This window comes from Panthera pardus, unplaced genomic scaffold (genome assembly GCF_024362965.1).
Source record: "Panthera pardus isolate Hobbes unplaced genomic scaffold, ASM2436296v1 HiC_scaffold_7, whole genome shotgun sequence".
Classification (NCBI taxonomy): Eukaryota; Metazoa; Chordata; class Mammalia; order Carnivora; family Felidae; genus Panthera; species Panthera pardus.
This window is the reverse complement of record NW_026527002.1, coordinates 4263819-4286289: the sequence shown is the minus strand read 5'-3', so window position 1 is coordinate 4286289 and position 22471 is coordinate 4263819. Positions and strand designations below refer to the sequence as shown.

General features: G+C 38.9%; 1 protein-coding gene across 1 annotated transcript in view; it reads left to right on the top strand.

The window, feature by feature from the left end:
• Positions 1–22471, top strand: part of PXDNL (peroxidasin like) — a 414188-nt gene that overhangs the window by 170672 nt on the left and 221045 nt on the right.

The following is a 22471-nucleotide window of genomic DNA, read 5'->3' as shown; positions in this document are numbered from 1 at the left end:
AAGAATAATACAATGATTACCTGTGTACCTTTTACATAAATTTTCCAGTTGTTAACATTTTACTACATTTGCATTTCTCTCTCTCTTTTTATATGCACACATCTATGTGTGTATATACGTATTCATGTATTTATGTATTTGTTCTAACTGACTGAAATAAGTTGCAGATATGATACTTCATCTTCCATAATTTTTTATGCGTCTCCTAAGAACAAGGACATTTTCTTACATAACTGCAATATCTTATACCTAAGAAATTTAATTTTGATTCAATAATATTATCTGATGTAGAGTCTATATTCAGTTTTTCCCAATGCCCCTCAAATTTCATTTATTGATAGCTTTTCCTCTCAACCCAAGACCCATCAAGTGTAGGTTATCATGTCTCTTCTGTATCCTTTAATCCAGAACCCTCACCTCACTTTTTTTTCCCAAACATTTATATATCTTAAGAATTCAAGCCTGTTATTTTGTAGGATGGATCATAATCTGAATTTGTTTTATTATTTCTTCATGATCAACCGTAGTACTGCTAAGTTTGATTACTTGGCTAAGGTGGTGTTTTCACCAGATGTTTCCATTGTAAAGACACTTTCCCTTTGTAACAGGTGTCATGTGGGTGATATTTCCCCTGAAAGGATAGTTTTCCTTTTAATAAGTATCACATGGGTGATACTTGGAGCTCTCATTTTATACCCTGTTCTCCAACAGTTTTCATCCACTGGTTTGGAATCCATTGGTAACCCTGCCTGAATCAACTATTATATTGGGGATTGCCAAATAGTAATTTCTGCCTATCATCCTTCTGTTTTATTGGTTGGCATTCTTCTGTAAGAAGAGTTTCTTTCCTCATTAATTTTAGGATCATTATACACTCAGGTATTTTTTTCCTGTTCGTTGTGTTATAATCTGCTGCTGTCATTACTTTTTGATGCCCAAATTATTCCAGATTTGATCATCGGAACCCTTTGAACAGCTACTTCATTCTTCTGACATGTTCCCATTAATCTTTGAATATTTCTTTGCTTTCTGGTCCAAAGTGGTCCAAGCTTACTTTTAACTTTTCTGCCACAGATCTAGAAATAGCCTAGGAATTGTGGTTCTTTTAAATGGCAAATAATATCTAGAAAAACAAAAGTAGGGGCCTTTAAATGTATAGCTACACACATATTTGCATAGTCATGGGTTTATACTGATACCGTTAGTTCAGATCCTACATCACAGGTTTTTTCTTCATTCTCCTCCATTACACGTTTACATATTCTTCTTCCGTCATGAGACCTACTGGTTTCCAAAAATAGGAATGTATTTACTCATCTGCTATATTCTACATATCACTCACCGTAGTTTCAGAATTATCGATACCAAATACCGCATCACAACCAACATGCTAAGTTCAGTGTGTGACAGCTCTGTAACTCTTTTTTGTCTTTTGTATCATTGAGACAGTACAGTCAGCACGCTGTATTTAAAACTTACTCAAACCAATTCTTTCCTCTGTGTGTGTTATCTGTTTGGTATAGTTAAGTTCATTTGTTTCTGTTTACATTCATTTTTAGGTTTTGAAAGAAGTCTTGTTTGTCATAATATGCACATGTCTCAAAAGTCAAAAGTATATTAAGAAAAGACATATTCAATCTCATTCCTACCTTTATGTTTTCTACCCTGTTAGCATCACACCCTACACCAACTATTCCATTAGTTTCAGCTTTATCTTCCCCACTTTTGTTTTGTAGTAATATGCAAATATGTATCTAACTAATATATAAACACAGCAAAAAAGGTCTCTATGTATCTTATTTCACTTTCTGTCTTACACAAAAGGTGACATATCTTGCCTTTTGTCATTTGATAGCGTATTCTGGAAATCATTGCACAATAGTTCACCAAAGTCTTCACGGAAGTATTTCTATGGCACCATTGCACTCCATTGTGTGGGTTTACAGTAGTGTATTCATCCAGTCTCCTATCAATAGGCATTAAAGTTCTGTCCAATATTTTCCTATGAAGTATTATGCCATAATAAAACAATGAAGCCGCTCATACATTATCTCCTATTTACGGAGTGAAACTTGTATATATGGTCTTGTTGGATATTCTTAATGGCTTTTATTGCAGGGCAATTTACACTGTCAATAGCAATGCATGAGATTATCTACTTCACTGTAGACTCATCTAGCTCATAGCCATCAAGCTTTTGAATTTGATTTTTTGCTGATCTGATGGGTAAGAAATGATATCTCATGTAGTTTTAATTTTCATTTTCATAATGTGAGTTAAGTTAAAACATGTTTCACATGTTTAAAAGCCACTTAGATATCTTTTCCTGTAGACTGTTCATGTCCATTGCCCATTTTTATATCAGGATTTCACTCTCTGTGTTCATGTTAACTGTTTTTATTCTAGAGAGAGTAATCCTTTATATGTAATGTATGCTACAAATATATTCTCCCGGTTTTTCATTTGTCTTTTAACTTTACTGAAGATGTTTGTTGTCTGTAATATCAAAGTTTTTATGTTAAATTTTAGGTAGTTAGGAGTGCCTAGGTGGCTCAGTTGGTTGAGTGACTGACTCCTGATTTCAGCTTGGGTCATGATGCCAGGGTTGTATGGGATCGAACCCCGTGTTGGTCTCCATGCTGGGCATGCATGGAGCCTGCATAAGATTTTTTCTCTCCCCTCTGCCCTCTCCCCTGCTTGCACTCTCTCTTCCTCTAAAATTAAAAAAACCAGGTAGTTTACATATCCTTTCTTTTATTGCTTTTAACCTTTGGACTATATTAGAAAGCTTTTCTTAAATTCCACATATGAGTGAAATCATATATTTGTGTAAGAAACACAACAGATGAACATAGGGAAAGGGAAGGAAAAATCAGATAAAAACAGAGAAGTAGGTAAACCATAAGAGACTCTTAAATACAGAGAACAAACTGAGGGTTGCTGGAAGGGAGTTGGGTGGGGGGATGGGTTAAATGGGTGATGAGCATTAAGGAGGGCACTTGTGGGGATGAGCACTGGGTGTTATATGTAAGTGATGAATCACTGGGTTCTACTCCTGAAACCAATAACACACTGTATGTTAACTAACTTGAATTTAAATAAGTAAATTAAAAAAGAAAGAAAGAAAGCCTTTCCCCACACTGAGTTCATAAACGAATTTATCCATATTTTCTTTCAGTAGTCATATGGTTTCATAAATTTACATGAAAATCAGAATGTGTTTTAATGTTTCTTGTGAAGTATGGATCCAGTTTTCTCTTTTACCGAAAGCCAAATGGCTACCATTTGTGATAACACCATTTATTCAAAAAGTTCAGTCACTTTTATCATACACGCTAAATTTCCATAGGCATTGGAGTTAATTTTGAACTTTCTAATCTTTTTTAGTAATAGACTTTATTTTTAGAACAATTTTAGGTTTACAGAAAAATTGAGCAGATATTACAGACATTACAGATTTCCTGTATGTCCTCCTCCCTTCTGGCACACAGCTTCCCCTAGGATTAGCATCTCACGTTAGTCTGATACATTTGATAAACTAATGGAACAATTGTATGTACGTTATTATTGGCTACAGCCCCAGTTTATGAAGACTTGCTTAGTTTTATGCAGACTTGCTTAGTTTTATGCAGACTTGCTTAGTTTTACCTAAGATCTTTCTGCTGTGCCAGCATGCCAGCCAGGATACCACATTACATCGAGTTGTATTTCTTTAGATTCCTTTTGGCTGTGGCAGTTTTTCATAATTTCCTTACGTTTGAAGACTTTGGTGGTTGTGAGGAGCACTAGTCAAGCAATTTATAGGAAGCCCTTCTATTGGAATTTGTCTAGTTTTTTTTTTCCCTCATAACTGCGGCTATGAGCTTTGGGGAGGAGGACCACAGAGGCAAAGTGCCGTTGTCAGAACATCTTTTCAGGGATGCAGGCTATAAAAGTGATGGATGCCTGTGGCCGCTGACCTTGGTCACATGGCTGAGGTGATGTTTGTCAGGTTCCTTCACTCTAAAGTCACTCTTCCGCCCCTCCCTTTCCATGTTGTATTCTTTGGAAGGAATTCATTGTATGCAGCTCACACTTAAGGAGCGGAACCCGGTCCCCTCTTCCTTTAGAGTAGGGTATGTACATAGTTTTTCGGTATTCTGCACAGATTTGTCTCTCCTTCCCAAATTATTTATTTATACCAGTATGAAGCTATGGATATTTATTTCATAGCTTGGGTTACAATCCAAACTACTTTATGTTGTTGCTCAACTTGTTCCAGCTTTGGCCACTGCGAACTCTTTCGGTTGGTTCTCGCATACCTTTGACAACATTCCCATCACTGTGGGTTTTTTTGTTTTTTTGTTTTTTTATTTTTTAGCACTATTTTACTTTCTAGAATTAGTCATTTCTCCAGCAGTCATTTACCCTGTGTTTTGTTTTTGTTTCTTTTTGGGAACGGTATTAGAAACCAGAGTCTGGGCACTGTGTTTCTATTCTTTTTTCCATTGGTTTGTCCATTCATGTGCCAGCACCACATGTTAGTATAGAGGCTTACTAGTGTATTCTAATACCTGGTTGCCCTTGTCTTCTCCTTGCCCCCATTGTTGCTTCTCTTTTGTAGTTTTCCCAGCTTTTCTTTATGTTATTCCATGTTTGGCTTTCATTTGAAATTTAGAATCAGTTTGTGTAACTCTTGGGCATCTACATAAGAGGATAAGTCCCGAGTCATAGGAAAAACCTAAGTATAGCCTTAGTGGATACTACCAAATAGTTTCCTAAAGTGGTTGAACCAATTTACGCTCCTATTAGCGACCTGTAAGAGAGCCAGCTACTCCACCATCACATGAACACTTGATATGTCAGTCTTTTTCATTTTTAGCCATTGAGTGTAAGTGGTTGTTCACTGGGGTTTTAATTTGTACTTCCCTTATGGCTACTGATGTTGAGAATATTTTTATGTGTTTATTCGACATTTGTAGAAATTCTTTATACATTTTGAGGGTTCTTTCTTCAGGTATATGTAATATGTATATTTTCTCTCAGTCTGTGGCTTGTTTACTCTCTTAATGATGGCTTTTGGTAAACAAATTTATCTAAATTTAATGAAGTTTAATTTACCAGTTTTTAACGGTTAGTGCTTTTAGAGCTATTGAAGATATTCCTGGACACCTTAGAGGTATACTTGTTATTTGAGAATTTTATAGGCTGGTTGGCTACTCCCAATTATTCTTTGTGCCTGGAATTGGTAGGGGAGTCAAGAATATGTTCTATGTGGGTGTCCAATTGCTTCTTGACCCATTATGACAAGAATCACTCCTTCAGCACTGTTGCAGTGACACTTTTGACATAAATTAAGTGACTACATTTGTATGAGCTGTATAGATCTGGAGTACGTGTTGTGTACCATTGGTCCATTTGTCTGTACTTGTACCAATGTAATACTGTCTTACTGTTGTTTTATTTTTTATTTAAAAAAAATTTTTTTTTTAACGTTTATTTATTTTTGAGACAGAGAGAGACAGCGCATGAACAGGGGAGGGGCAGAGAGAGAGGGAGACACAGAATCTGAAACAGGCTCCAGGCTCTGAGCTGTCAGCACAGAGCCCGACGCGGGGCTCGAACTCACGGACCGCGAGATCGTGACCTGAGCCGAAGTCGGCCGCTTAACCGACTGAACCACCCAGGCGCCCCTACTGTTGTTTTATAATAAGACTTAAAATCTGGTAGTGTAAATCCTACAACTTTGTTCAATTTTCATAGAAAAGGCCTCCTGTTACTATGATTAGGATATATAAATTTAAAGGTCATTTTGGAAAATATTGACTTTTGTACAATACTGAGTAATCCAATTGATGATACCCGTTTTCTCTTCATTCAGTTAGGTGTTTACCGTATCTCAATGCAATATTTTTGTTTTCAGTGTAGAAGTCGTGCACATTCTTTATTCAGTTTACTCCCAGGTAAGAGATCTGTCTACACACACGTATGCAGACACATATATATCAAATGTAGTTACTAAATGCCATTTAAAATTTAATTTCTAGCTGTTTCTTGCTAATACATTTTTGTATACTGACTTGGCATTCAGTGACCTTATTAAATTAATCCTTCTTAATTCTAATTGCATGCTTATAAATCTTTGGGAGTTAGTATGTACACAGTCATGTCCTTTAGAAATAAAAAGTGTTCCTTTCCAGTCTTTATATGACCTCAGGGAGATGGCATGCGATGTCAAGCTGTAGATTTCTTTGTAAGGCTTGTTTTGAGAAAATAGTGGCACCTGAAGAACTGGTGATTGATCTGTGGCACAACTACTGATAAGGGTTAGTTGGTTAGGTCTTTGCTCTTACTGAATTACAAAGTAAATGCATTTTTCTTACTTTTGTTGCTCAACAATTAACCTCATCACTAGTGGCTAATAGACTAATTTATCTGCACAAATCTGGCATTGTAGCATAAATTGCACTCAACTTCACCAACATGACACCAATTATTCTGCCTCTCGATCCGGTCTGATCCTGGATGTGATTCTAGTAGTGCGATTTCCAGCAGCAGTAGGCCTAAGGTATTGAATGCAGTGGTGGCCAATGGGAGGAACTCTCACGGTAAGGTGACTGAGAGAGGGCATGCTCTCTCTTATCTGTGGCTGGTCTTTTCCTAATGAGTTGCTCTTCCTCATGATCTTACAAAAGAAAATCACAACATGAGGAGGATACAGCAAAGGTCTTGATGTCTATGTTTTTCATTCTTTACATTTTATGACAGAAATGTGTGTTGGTAACTTAAGGGCTGGTGGAGAGAATCCAGGCAGATCAGAGAAACTTTCTGGTTAGTAAATAGTTTACTCCAAGACCTCTATGAAGACTTCCTCTTTTTATTTTCTGTCTATGCCTGTCCGTCATCGGATTCTGAGTATCACTCTCTTAGTCCCTTGACTCCGTCACTATGTTGCTTTATAAAACGAGGTAACATCTAAGACGCAGTACCCCTAGGGAATGAATGCAGATGCTGCTAACTAGGTTTTCATCTTCCAAAGAATGTTTTTCGTCTACGAAACAGATCAATAATTATAATTTTTCTGAAGTCAATAGAAGAGGTTTAATTAAAAATCAAGGCAAAGCATTTACTATTTATCATACATATGCTATATGCGTAGTATCACAGTAGATGGCTGACAGTGACTGAACATGTGACCTTGAGTCAGTCATTTGACTTTTTGGGTCCCAGTTTCCATAAGTACAATATTAAAAATTCACATACCTCTTAGTGGAAAAAACAATTCCACAACAGGAACATTTTATAAGGAAAAATATGAAAATTATAAGCTTAAAAATACAGTACATTTAATGAGAAAGTTTCAAGTCCCATGAAGGTGTGTTAATTGCCAAGTCTCCTTCAAGTTCAATAGGGTGTTTCCAGACTGATGAGAGCATGGCAATTATAACAATGCTGGGCTCTATGTTGGTACTTCAATTGCTTTAATGTCTTATCTGACTAATTGAATACACAATTACCAGCCAAACCGGATTCTCTTCTAAGACTTATTTTGAGCCTAGAAATTTTGCTGTTATTTCTCCTTTAGAAATCCTTTCACAATTGCAGACAAGGTGGTTGAATCTATAGGAATTTTTCTCTATTCCATATTCTACCTGATTAATTATTCTTCACTAGTGGGTCCCAGTTAGTAGAAGAAAAAAGAAATAAGGTATATAAATAGGAAGAGTTTGTTCATATCAAAGTGCACGAGCACTAACCCAGATTTGTAATTCTTACCCATTTGTCATTTTTTATGTTATTTAAATTTTATCTTGAACATAGTTTTTAAGCACACTAAACGCTTTAGTAAAACACACAAAATCGTTATAGCAACATAAATATAAGCCTGATGATAGCTTTTGGAATCATCTGCCTGGGTAAGAGTTCCAGCTTTGATTTTCCCGGTTGTGTGATGTTAGTTTCAGTGTCTGTAAAAGAGTGTAATCCTACTTCCTGGAATTAATGTAATTATTAAACAAAATATTATGTGCAAAACGTAATGCGTGAAGTTCAAAGAAGATGTCCTGTCTTCTAGGGCGGCTGTAAAAATTGCCACAACGCTGGTGTCTTAAACCAAAGGCAATTTATTCTCTGACAGTTCAAGAGGCCAGAGGCCTGACGTGAAGGTGTTGGTGGGTGTGGGGGTGGGCCTCTGGAGGCTCTGGGGAAGAATCGTTCCTTGTGTTCTTCTCCGGTGTTCTTCAGACTGCCTTCTGTGTGTGTGCACATGTGTGTGCTGTCTTATCAGCACATATGCCCAGAATAACTTCCCATAATTTAATCCTTAATTCAATTGTGTCCCTGAAGATCCTTCTTTAGTATCAGGTAATGTTTATAGATTCCAGATATTAGACCTCATGTCTTTGGGTGGCCATTATTTTTTTTTTTTAACGTTTATTTATTTTTGAGACAGAGAGAGACAGAGCATGAACGGGGGAGGGGCAGAGAGAGAGAGGGAGACACAGAATCGGAAGCAGGCTCCAGGCTCTGAGCCATCAGCCCAGAGCCTGACGCGGGGCTTGAACTTCCGGACCGTGAGATCGTGACCTGAGCTGAAGTCGGATGCTTAACCGACTGAGCCACCCAGGCGCCCCATGGGTGGCCATTATTAAGCCTAATACAGAAAAGTAAGTGTTCCTAGTTATTATTCATTATGGGTGGTAGTCATAGTGGTGTTAGTAATAAGAGCAGTAGTAGTATAAAAATAGTATATATTTAGAGACACTCTACTTCTGAATCTCATAAGGAAGGATGATGAATGAAAAAGGCTCACTTTATGTGACTTTGGAAATCAGTACTAGAAAAGGAAACATTATATGAATCCCAAGTTATCTAAGAATCCAATATTAAATATTTTGAGAGTTCCTCTATTGAGATTAAAAAATAGCTTAAAAGTGGAAGGAAAGAAGCTAATATTGTTGAGTGCCTTCACTGTGTCTGGAAGTATGTACTAATAAAAATAACAATATCCTATATTTATGGGGACACTGTCGTAAATGCTTTTCATCTATTTACTCATTTAAGAAACCCTATGAAGTGCTGTCATAAACCCGATTTTGCGACCAAGGAGACTGCGGCACAGATAAGTTGGCCACCTTGGTCAAGGTTGCGGAAAAATTAAAGCTGGAGCCTGTATTTGGAGCCAGGTACTCTGGCTTCAGAGTTCAAGCTCACAACGGCTTCATAACACTGCCCCTTACATGCAATAGTCTCTATGTAATATGGGGAAACTTTAACTACTGTATCTGTAAAATGATAGCTGTGACATTTTTCTGTATTTTCCAAAAGATTTGCAGAATACTCAGAGGAATAGTTTAGTTCCTCCCTTGCTGGGTTTGGATGCTTCTAGAACACACTCGGCGGCGTGATTATATCCTTTCCTTCCCTGAGAAGTTTTCTTCATTTCCTTACGTCAGTGTCCTCCCTTTGCCCAACTTACTGCCATCTCTTGGTACTGGCTGAGAATAGAGATTTCTGGGGTGGGTGCCAGGAAAATCTGGCTTATGTAAAGTCCATGAAAAGCCCTTCTCTGATAGTAAGGTATGACCCAGGGATCTCTTGGCTGTGAGGAGTAGACTACTTGGGCAGTGGAGCCTCCCTGGAGTCTTCTTATCAGGTGTCTCTGCCTTAATTTATGTTGCTCTGAATTTAGAAACCCTGCTTACAGGAGAATGAATACTGGGAGTTACAAAAAGGAAGCTCCAAAATGGTGAAAGACACCAAAGAACATGCATTTATCTTAAGATTGTATTATTTTTACAATGCATCTGTGTTTTAAATTCACTGACATTGGAGTGCCTGGGTAGTTCAGTTGGTTAGGTGGACAATTCTTGATTTCGGCTCAGGACGTGATCTCATGGTTTGTGAGTTTGAGCCCTGCTTGGAATTCTCTCCCTCCTCCAAATAAGTAAACATTAAGCAGATTTTAAATTCACCAACAGTCACATGTACTTACACTCCTAGCTTATCTACTCTATCCATCCTCCTGCTACACTGAATGAATGGTTTTTCCTTCTTTCTAAGACCATACATACCCTGGATCGTATCCCTTTGTACCTAGCCAATGACAGCATGCTTGCAGTTGTCCCCTCTCTCTTCTGAATCATCAATTTGTCCTTTTCTATTATATCTTTCAAACAATAAAATAGGCACTCTACAGTTTGTGCAATATTAAGAAATAAGTTTCCTTTGACCAACATCTCTCTCCTTCTCTAGCTATTTCTCTATTTCTTTTCTCCCCTTTAGGAACAAGGCTCCTAGAAGTGTCATTTTTCAGTGTATCTATGTGCTTCCCACCCTTTTTTTCTCAAATCAGCTGCAATCCATTTGTAACACTGACATTGCTCTTTTCAAGGTAACCAACGGCCATGACAAAGGCGTCAAATCCAAAGGTCATCCCTCAGTGTTCATCTCGCTTAATCTATAAGTGGTTTTTGACACAGATGATCCGTCCCTTCTTTTGACATACTTTCCTAATCAGGCTCTGGGTCACAACTAATGTCAGTCAACTAGGGCTTTCCTAAGCCCCCCCACCCCCATATAGACTAGGGGGGCTTAAACAACAGAAATTTAACTTCTCACAGTTCTGGAGGCTGGAAGCCCAAGGTCATGGAAAACCCTAAGAGTTAAGTGGACACAGCATGTACATTGACAGCTTTGATTCTTTCTGCCATTGTCCACCTTTAAAAAAAGTTTTTAGAGGGGCCAAAACACATTTTTTACATTTTAATATAATTGGCATACAATATCCTATTAGTTTCAGGTGTTCAACACAGCGATTTGATATTTTTATACATTACAAAATGGTGTCCGTGGTAAGTCTGGTTGCCATCTGTCATCATACAAACTTATTACAGTATTATTGATTATATTCCATATGCTGTACATTACATCCCTATGACTGACTTCATAACTGGAAGTTTGTACTTCTTAATCCCTTTCACTTATGTTGCCCAACCTCCACCCCTTCTGGCAACCAATATTTGTTTCTTGTACCTATGAGTCTGTTTCTGTTTTGTTTGCTTGTTTTGGTTTTTCAATTGCACATGGAAGTGAAATCATATGGTATTTGTCTTTCTCTGACTTATTTCATGGAGCATAATAACCTCTGGGTCCATCGGTGTTGTTGCAAATGACAAGATTTTCCTTGTTTTTGTCTGTATTACATTCCATTGTGTATGTATATACCACACCTTCTTTATCCATTCATCTGTCTGTCAGTGGATACTTCGGTTGCTTCCATATTTTGGCTATTGTGGATAATGCTGCAAGGAACATAGGCATGCAGAGATCTCTTCAAATTGGTCTTTCGTTTTCTTTGGATAAATCTCCAGAAGTGGAATTGCTGGGTTTTTGCTAGTTCCATGTCTATCACTCTTTTAATTTTTGATAACAAAAATAGGCTCTCTGGCTCATAATGGCAAACTGGTTGGCTTTTATTTACATTTTACCAGGTCTGCCTATTTGAGTGTTCAAAGTGAGTATTAAAATATAAATTGTGCCTGGTTCACAATGACACGTACTGGTTTTTGGTAGAGGTTAGTATTTACATTTTAGTAGATCCACTATTTCGAATGTGTGTCAACATGGCTGAATCCATCTTTGACACTTGCCATTCAGCAAAAACCAAGGACTGGAGTCTTGAAAGTTTGTTTGGAGGTTCCCAACAGAGCATATGTCTACCTGGGAAAGTTGCCCTCTTCCACAGAGCACTAGTTGTATGAAAGATACACGTAAATAGTCAAGGAAGAAGGAGGCATGTCACATTAGCCAAACTAGAACTCTTACCCCGAGTGTTAGCTACTACCTTTAGGGTCAGAGAACCCTCGTTATTCAATGAGGTTTTAGAAAAATAGATTGAGATGAGGGAATGGTTTGCTTCTTATAACAGAAATATAGCTTTTATTTATTTATTTTTAATGTTTATTTTATTTTTGAGACAGAGAGAGACAGAGCATGAATGGGGGAGGGTCAGAGAGAGGGAGACACAGAATCTGAAACAGGCTCCAGGCTCTGAGCTGTCAGCACAGAGCCCGACGCGGGGCTCGAACTCACGGACCGTGAGATCGTGACCTGAACCGAAGTCGGACGCTTAACCAACTGAGCCAGCCAGGCGCCCCGAAATATAGCTTTTATATTCATATATCAGAGAGAATGACAAGTCCTTGAAGATGGTGTTGGTTTATATATTCCTACAGATAGATAGGTAGCTAACTCTCCCAACAGTGGCTGGCAGATAGTATTATATAAGTGTTAGTTCTACTTACGATCTTTGATAAAATACTTCTTGTTATTGTCTCCTCATTAATTCAGGTCACTCGATGCCACCGTCACATTAGCACATTTTTAGCATAAAAAATAAAATTTGGTTTTAAAATTGCATTTTTTTTTTTTGAGCTTTCAAAGGCATTGCTTTATGACAGACGTTTGGTCACCAAGGCCTTGACTGTGGCATGATACAATGAAATCCTAATTTGCTCATTATTTTGGGAAAGCTCAAAGACTACAGGATATTCAAAGAAAACCTTTAAATCTCTGATCGGCTGTTTAGTAAGTCTGGTTACAAAGAAGAAAAGAGTGATAGAATCGCAGATCACACTTTCTTCCCTTCGAGTACAAAAACTCTATTCTGAATAAATATTTTAAAGACAGGCTATGACTGGGCTGAAGCCAGGAAATCATTTCCATGCTGAGTTTCTCCTTTTTCTTTTTCTCTGTCTTTTGTGTGACTGGAGCTTTGTTCTTTCCAAACCTCTTAACTCGATTATGCCTGTAAGCAATCCCAATCATGTGCTACCATGTTCTAATCAAAATATTTTACTTTTATTCCTTGCTATCCCTCCAGAGCACTGTCTGAAATCTAGACCCTCATATTTTGCACGAGAAAACAGATTTTTCTCCATTAGAAGGAAATCGTTATATATTTAACATTTTAATATTTATGATATCACAATATGATATGATATATCATTCTGTATTTAATATTTTATTAAATATTAAAATTTAAACATGTTTTCAATTTAAGCGAATCTTAAGGAATCCACATAGATGGTTGTAAGATGACAGAATTAGTGTGATTTGACCTACTTGGGGTTAGCTTGAAGATTAATCTATTTACTAATATTTGTCTTCATAAATATTTGATGGCGATGGTGTTTAGAAGTCACATGAGTGTTGTATAATTTATGAGAGTAATATTTTAAAATCATATGTCACTTTTTTCCCTATGGATGAAGTTAGTCTTCAGTATCCTAAGGATTCTAGCAATTTCCTGATAAAGCAGGCATTCTTATGGGAAATAGAAACGCTAGGTGACTTGGGCAAGCATTGTAACAAGGGACCTCGTCACTCTGACTCCACATTCTATTATGCATTCTCCAAATTCTATTGCTGTCTTGTATAACACTTTTTCAAGTACCTACAGTAATTTTTCAGGTTTCTATGTATTATATTTTATTATTTTTATATCCCCCAGGACTTAGGAATAAATCTTGAACATGGTGGATAACTTTTCATAATAATTATTTAAAAATTTAAATTATTTAAAGCTCATGATAATTATTCATTACTTACCACTTAAACTTTTCATTATTTAAAAACTAAATTTTAGGGGCGCCTGGGTGGCTCGGCCGGTTAAGCGTCCGACTTCGGCTCAGGTCATGATCTCACGGTCCGTGAGTTCGAGCCCCGTGTCGGGCTCTGTGCTGACAGCTCAGAGCCTGGAGCCTGTTTCAGATTCTGTGTCTCCCTCTCTCTGCCCCTCCCCTGTTCATGCTCTGTCTCTCTGTCTCAAAAATAAATAAACGTTAAAAAAAATTAAAAATAAATAAAAATAAAAACTAAGTTTTATTAATAAAACATATAAAATAATGGATAGGAGATGATCATCATTAATTATAAATACTTGTTGTATCTTGACTACTTGATGGTAGATTCATGTTTAAAATGACTTTCGGACTGGGAACCACCAAACCCTTGGCTATATCAACTTCCTGGGTAGGATTTGATTTTAAAAACGTTGCGTCTGCTTTGAGAAAAGGAACACATATGTGTACCAGAAAGACATGATAAGGTAGAATAGGCTTCCAGTCACCGCCTTTTCATTTAATTTCTTTATTTTTAACGCTGACAATCATTCTTTGTGGCAGCTTATGTATAGTGTGCAATAGTTTGTTTTAGAAAAGATTTCTATTCGGGGGACTTAAAAGTAAATGTTTTCTATGATGAAACATGAAATGAGCAGAAATAAGACATGGCATGATTAGTGGTAATGTGAAAATGCTAGATTCAAACGCAAAATTACCAGAACAGTTTGGGCAATCAATACTTGGGGGAACAGGATGCCTGACTGTTTTCTCCCTACCTGTGAGAAGGATTCACTTCTGCTCTCAGGGCCTGGGTCCCAGACACTGGCTTTGGGGAGGTAAATCCCACAGCCAGTCACGGGGGCTGAGAAAGCACTGTTCGGGGCATCTACAGTTCCTTCCCTGGGAGGTGTTGGGATGGGCGGGTTCGCAGTCGCTTCTGGATTCCTTTGTGCTCCTGGGGCTGACAGGATGCTGGCAAGAAACCAAGAGGTTATTTACCTATGTGGCTTTTCTCTTTCCCGCGGTGTTAAATCTGGAAGCATCGTCTGTAACGTTCTTTTCTGAAAACGGCCAAAGAGTGACAGAAATGACAGTGGTAGAGAGGGAGGAACTCAAGAAAAGGGTTTGTCTGCGTGTTGTCCTTTCTTACAGGGCCACTGAGGGAGCCCGGGGGTACCCAGGGCTCTGGGCTGGCTGCTATGGATCACCCCAGCAGAGAGGGAACGTCCTGCAGCACCTTCCTTGCAAAGTGAGGAGATAAGACATGGGCAACCGCAGTGCTTGAAACACAGGCAGAGAGCACGTGATCCAATGCTTCGATAGCCTGGGAGCCAAGTGCACACCCCGCTCGCGTGCACGCGTGTGCTTGAAGGGCGAGGGCCAAGCAGCCCAGAGTCGCGAGGAGAAAAGCGAGCGCTTCCTGGATGGTTGCCAGGAACCCTTCCAAATGCTTTGCTCACGTAACCCATTTACTCTTTTTACGAGTCCTCCGAGGTCCCGTTGTGGTCCCAGGCGCTCTGAAGCACCAAAGGCTGGGTGACACAGGCCAGCTCGCTGGGAGAGCCAGTGTTGAGCCCGGAGTGGGGTGCTCTCCCTCCTCCCTGTGCCATGGGGTGACTTCGCCCAGGACTGCAAAGAGGAGGGGAGCCTTTCTCCCGTGGAGGATCTAGCTGGAGAGAAGGCAAGGAAGAGGTGACGTTTCAAGCCAGGAAGCTTAGGAAGTGTTGCATTTCTTCTTGCTGAAGTTCGACAAGTCTGATGTCGAGGAGAGCAGGCTTACACAGGCCCGCGGAGCTGGACCGGGGCCCCCGAGCCTCCTCGACTTCCTGCTCGGAGGTGGGGTGCTGAGGCGCTCTCCCTGGCCAGCCTTCACCTTGGGTTTGGGGTCGGGGAGGAGGGCGTGGGGCGCAGGGGACATCTGAGCCGCAGGAGACAAGAGGCAGGCGAGCCTGCCTTCCCTCCACAGGTCTGAGGCTTGATTTTCTCTTCGTCTGTCAGAAATAAGTCTGTACACCCGGCTGATTTTGCAGAAGACACCGCGGGTCTGGCGGGCTGTGTGGATGACCCGCTTAGCCGGGGAGCCAGGGCTCGAATTTGGCTCCCTTGAGTCCTCATTCACAGCTGTTTCTACCGCCGCTTGTTCATCTTGCCCTTCATGGCTTTTCTGCTCCTTAATTGTCCTGTGGTCACTTTTTATTAGTCTTTTCCTTCTTGAGAGTTCGTGTGTCGTCATAATAACGTAAGACCTTATTCTAGATGATTTCTAACATTAACACAAATTATATTAACACAACACAATGATTTCTAACATTAACACAAATTGCTTAACATACAGACTGTTACTGGTACGTCGTCAGGCGTTACGTGATCTCAAATCATGTAAAATATCCCTCTGTACCTGTTTTCTGTTGCCACGTGGCAAAATTACCACAAACTACCTGGCTGGAAACAACGCCCGTTCCCGAACCCACTGCTCTGTGGGACGAGGGAGGCCTGGCAGGTGTCAGTGGCTGAGTTCGTCCCTGGAGGCCCCGGAGAAGCACCTGTTCCCGGGCCATCCGGGTCGTCACAGAATTCAGACCCAGGTAGTTGTAGGAAGGAGGCTCCTGCCTCCTCGCTGACTGTTAGTCGGGACTCATTCTCAGCTGCTGGAGCCCCTCTCTGGTGGGAGGTGCCCCTCTCCGTCTTCAGAGCCAGCCATGGCCCACCAAATCCTTGCATGCTTTCCGTCTCGCCGACTTCCCCTTCTGCGGGACGAAGTAGAGAAAACTCTACTTTTGAACGGCCCGTGTGATTCTGTCAGTCCCGCCCAGATACTCTCACTTTCACTAACTCCAAGTAAACTGATTCGTTAACTTTAACTCCATCTGAAAAAATTCCTTTTGCATTTGTAAGGTGATACAGTCACAGGCATGATGTTTCATTATATGCAAAGCCTCATCCCTGGGGAGTAGATCCAGTGGGAGGACATCTTAGGATCCTGCCTGTCACACCCTCCCAAGTCTGTAATTCTGCTTCACTTCTAGTATATATACAAATATATTTATGGCCTTGTAATATTATTTTAATGCATTATATCTTTCTCAATAAGATTTCATATGAGCACTTAGTAGGAAATTGATAAACTACATCTGAATGCTCGTTAGTTTTAGAATACCAGTGTTTGCTATTATTCCATTTATATTATGCAGAATACATGCTTGTATGTTACTATAAAGCAATCAAATACTATTCTAAAACCTACAGATTAGTAGCAACTTTATGATGTGTGGAAATCCGTAATATATGCTCACAAATGGGAACAGAAAATTTGAGAGTAATATTTATAAAATCCAGTTGAATACATAAATACTTGATGTATATTCCTACTAAAGTTTTTAAAGGAGAAATTAGCAAGATAGAAAAGTACGATTTTTGTTCATTTTACAGTATATTAGTAATATGAAAACTATGACTCATGAATCAATCAGTTGCCAAACTTTAAAGGGTAAACTGCATTGCTATTTAGCAATGTTATTTTCATTTCTTTAGAAGTTTACAGAAATAACAATATGTTGTCCTGAGAAGGCACACAAAAGTAATTTATTTACTTGTTAGGAGAAACTATTTTTGTTTCCTTAAATGACTGAGTTGTAAGAAAGTCCCAGCTGCAAATATGCAAATGCCATGGTTACCCCCATGAATTGGGCTTTTGTAATATCCTGAATTCCAAGAAAAAATAACAAGCAAGACATTAAGGGTAAATGTTTGCAACATGTTGCCTAAAACCGCTCTGGGAATAAACTGTAGGGCTGTATATGGCAAATTAGGAAAATTTCACATATTGAGAGTTTTTAACCACTCTCAGGATTAAAGGCACTTTTGAAACCTTGAAAGTACAGAAAATCCTTTCAGGATATCTTTCAAAAATATGGCTAAAGCCATGTGTCTTCAGCTGTTACTTTCGTTCAGTGACAAATTTCATCCAAATTTTTCTTTGTAACATCTTCGTTGTGTTAAAAAAATACATTTTCAGTTTTTCCTTAAAAATACAAATAGGTTTCCACAGCAAAATTTTTGAAGTCTGATCTTTACTCCAGATGGTGCCTCCAAGCCTAAAAGTATTTCCCCAAATATACAAGAAGTGTTAGAACTTTCACCTGTGTAAAAGAATAGTGGGACCCAGAAGGTTTAGCCATTTTTAAATTAAGAGCCACCAACATTTTTCTGAGTGCTCATTAAGGACCAGACTACCCAAGTTCAGTCCTCATGATAATTGTTTAGGGTAAGGCATCATTATTTGCTACGCTGTGCAAGCTGAGATGGTCCTTTTGGATCTGGGATTCAAACTTATGTCTGCATGTGTCCGGAACCCCAAATTTTAATCACTGTACTTATTGCCACTGTATGAATCATCAGTTCCCAGGTGGAACAGCCTCTTCTTTATTTCAAATTTACCCTCCTCCAGAGCCCCGCTCTTCCCCATGAGAGGTGCAGGCAATGACCTTTCCCGGGGTGCCCTTCCACCAAGATGTGCATTCTGAGGCATTCCGAACTGAGAACTCAACTTATCAGTGCGTTTTCCTCTGAAAGGGGAATGAAAATATAAACAGTCGGCTGATAGTTGGAGACTACTGCACCTTTCTCTTTAAAAGCAGATAAGGTTTTCCAAAGGAACACAATAGCAAGTTTAGAGTACCAGGTTCTTAGGATACAGTTCCATCCTGATTCCATGGGATCCATCAGTCCATCAGGCAGGTTTTCATTCAATTTCTCATTTACTGTTTGGTTTACTGAAGTCCATGGAAATGGAACTTTGTCCCTAATGCCAACACCTGCTGACTTTCAGATTGTACGGCCTCACCCTTCTGACTGCTTTGTTTGCGTTTCTATTTCTGGCCTATTCTCTGCTTTGGTAATTGCCGGTGTCTTTGCCCGTTAGCCTCAGTCCTGCTGCTGCCATATGGAGAGCCTGGTGACTGGCAGCTTTTGTAGAGAGAGGTAGCACCTGGGGGCTCCGAGGACCATTTTCATTTCACAATGACTCAGTGGGGAGCTGGAACTTGACAGCCAAGAAAGAGGCAGTGAATTTCAAAATGGTGGAGGGTTTTTCAAAAGACCTTTCATAACCATTTGGAAATCTCTGTATTTGAAAAGACCTGGGGTACAGGAGGACTCCTCACTGTGTGTATGTGTCTGTGTGTGTGTGGGGTGTGTGTGTACCACTAGAATCAGAAGGAAAGAGGACACCTTTCAAACCTCTTGGCTTTATTTTCCCTTTCCATCGTTAATAGTAGACCTGGATCTAACAGGCATTACTTGAACTCTTGAGCCATTTATGTTCTTAAGTAAGCATGCTTGTTTCATTATAAACTAAACGCATATTTAGTGCAGACACCTTGTTAAAATGAAGAAAATTCAGATATAAAGTATCAAACCCAAAACAAATCCCAACACTCTGAGAACATTGTCTTGCTAACACTTGGTATATTTCCATTTAGTGCTGACTGATCCAGAAGTCATTATCTTTTAAGTTTCCCAGCCACTACATGGCACATACACACACTGAAATGAAAATCCAGCATTCTGTTTGTATTGCTGTTTCCAATGGCATCAAGAGAAACAAGAAAATTGTGGCACTTAGTAGAAAAGCATCATACTTGAAGAATGCAATTCTAATTTTGAAGTTAATTACAATAGATTAGGTAGAACATTTATATGCTCTGTTTGTGCTATCTTTTGGGTATCTCCTACTCATCTTTTGCAAATTAAAATGTCCAAATGTCATATGGTTTCAAGAAATGGGTCAATAAAATTATATTGCTTTTAAATTTCATATGCATTTATTCAGTTTAAAGGGGTTAGGGAAGATTGGGGTAGCCTTTGCGCAAACTGTCAAATTGGTGAATTATGCTTTTGATTTATTTTCTCAAACTTCCCTGGGGTTTTCTGTGAATAGTGCAACCTCCTGACACTTCTCAGACCCTCTTTGGTTCCTTTCATTTGTGCATGTGTGTGTATACACATCCATGTATATACATATACATACACAGATATAAATACAGATATGGATACAAATATATACATGGGTGTATTTTTTTCTAGGAAGAATTTAGTTTAGTTTCTAGCCCAACAGAGACCCAACCAATGGATTTATACTTTGGTGCATTTAGGCACCTCAATTATAGTCTCTCCCAGACTTAAGCCATGACCAACCCTGACTCAACATCTCTATATCCCCCTGGCCATATTTTCCTTCTTGGTAAGTGATGATGCCATTGTTCTGGTAATCCAGATTTGAAATTTGGGAGTAGCCTTTGATATTCATTTATGCCTCCATACTCAGTAGCTTATTAACCATGATTTGATCTCTAATCCTTCAGTCCATTTTTCTCTCCTCAGCTTTAATTTAGGTTTTTGGCAAGTCTTCCTTGGATCATGGCAATAATCCTCTGTATTAGGCAGCATCTGACAGGAAACAATGGTATACACAAATTGGGCATTCTGAAGAGAGTTTAGTTCAGGGACTGTTACAAAGGTTTGGGGATGGTATAGAAAAATACACAGAAAAAATGCAGCACCCTATGCTTAGCCTTATCCCGTGACTTCATCCCGCCTGAAGGGTAACAGGAGAGAACAAATATCAGACATAGATCCAGACATACAGAGAGCTGTGTGGAGAGAGGCATTTAACAGAATTGTGGCCTTAAGATGGAGGCTGGCAGTCCTCTGCAAATCTGTAGGTAGGAAGCTGGGGAGTAGATACTGTCATTTTGTTCTCCTTCCTCCCTTCGGGATCTTGCTGCTGCTTCTGCGTTGGCTGAAGCTAACTGGAAGTCCAAGGGCAAAGGAGCCGTTGTTTTCTAGTTTTAGTTCCTATAGGTCAGCACAGGGCCAGGTGGAAAATGGCTAGAAATGGATCCCAAGGGCAAACAGAAACTACTCTAGCCTCCTTTCACTGTCTTGCTCTACCTCCCTCCATTCTAAACGAACAAGATAAAAGAAGTCTTCCTATTGTCACATTCCATCCTAAATGTGAGACAGAAAACTATTAAACTCCTAGAGGAGAACACAGGCAGGAACTTCTTTGACATTGGCAGTGGCGACTTCTTTCTAGATACATCTCCTGAGGCAAGGGAAGCAAAAAAGTAAACTATTGGGACTTCATTGAAATAAAAAGCTTCTGCACAGTGAAGGAAATAAAAACAAAACCAAAAGGCAACCTACAGAATGCGGGGAGATATTTGCAAATGACATATCTGATAAAGGGTTAGTATCCAAACTACATAAAGAATTTATAAAAGTCAACGCTCAAAAAATGTGTAATCTAATTTAAAAATGGGCAGAAGGCATGAATAGACATTTTTCTGAAGCAGACATACTGATGATCAGCAGACACATGAAAAGATGCTCCCCGTCACTCATCAACAGGGAAGGACAAATCAAAACCACAATGAGACACCACTTCACACCTGCCGGAATGGCTAAAATCAACAACCCAAGAAACAACCGCTGCTGGCGAAGATGTGGAGAAAGGGCAACCCTCTTGCATTGTTGATGGGAATTCAAACTGGTGCAGCCACTCTGGAAAACAGTATGCATGTTCCTCCAGAAAGTGAAAAATAGAACTACCCTGCAACCCAGCAAGTGCACTACTAGGTATTTACCCAAAGAGTACAAAAATGCTAATTCAAACCTATGGCCTACCCCAGAATTTAAAGAGTGTCAATTGTACAGCATTCTACAGATAAAAAGCATGTAAAAAAAAACCCTGTTTATAGCAGCATTATCTACGATAGCCAAATTATGGAACTTGCCCAAGTATCCACCAGCTCTGGATAAAGAAGTAATGGCAGATTAAATGGATAAAATTCCAATACAATGGAATATTACTTAGCCATTCAAAAGAATGAAATCTTGCCATTTGCAACGACATGGATGGAGCTAGGAGGATAATGCTAAGTGAAATAAGTCAGAGAAAGACAACACCAACTGATTTCACTTATATGGGGATTTTAAGAAACAAAACAAATGAACAAAGGGAATATTTTGATTACTGATTTGATTTTTTTTTTGCTGATTACCAGGATGTTCACATTTTCTATTTCTTCCTTTTTCAGTTTTGGTAGTTTATAAGTTTCTGGGAATTTGTCCAGTTCTTCTAGGTTGTCCAATTTGTTGGCATTTAGTTTTTCATAATGTTCTCTTGTAATTTTTGTATTTCTGTGGTGTTGGTTGTTTTTTCCTCCTCTCATTTGTAATTTTGTTTACTTGGGTCCTTTCTCTTGTCTTTTTGATAAGTCTGGCAAGGGGTTTATCAATTTATTCATTTTTTTTTAATTTTTTTAAAAGAAACAGTTCCTGGTTTTATTGCTCTGTTCTATTTACTTATTTATTTTTGGTTTCTATATCATTTATTTCTGCTCTAATCTTTATTATTTACCTCCTTCTGCTGGCTTTAAGCTTTATTTGTTGTTCTTCTTCTAGCTCTTTTTTGTGTAAGGTTAGGTTTTTTCTTGCTTCTTAAAGTAGGCCTCTCTTGGTATAAACTTCAATCTTAGAATCACTTTTGCTGCATCTCAAAGGTTTTGAACTATTGTGTTTTCATTTTCATTTGCTTCCATGTATTTTTTCTTTTTTTTTTTTTTTATTTCCTGGTTGACCTATTCATTGTTTAGTAACATAACCTCCTTATATTTGTGGTCTTTCCAAATTTTTTCTTGTGGTTGACATCTAGTTTCATAGCATTGTGGTCAGAAAAGGTACATGGTATGATTTCCATCTTTTTCTATTTGTTGTAGCGTGTTTTGTGAACTAATATGTGATCAATTATGGAGAATGTTCAATGTGCACTTTAAATAAGTGTGTATTCTGCTGTTTTAGGCTGG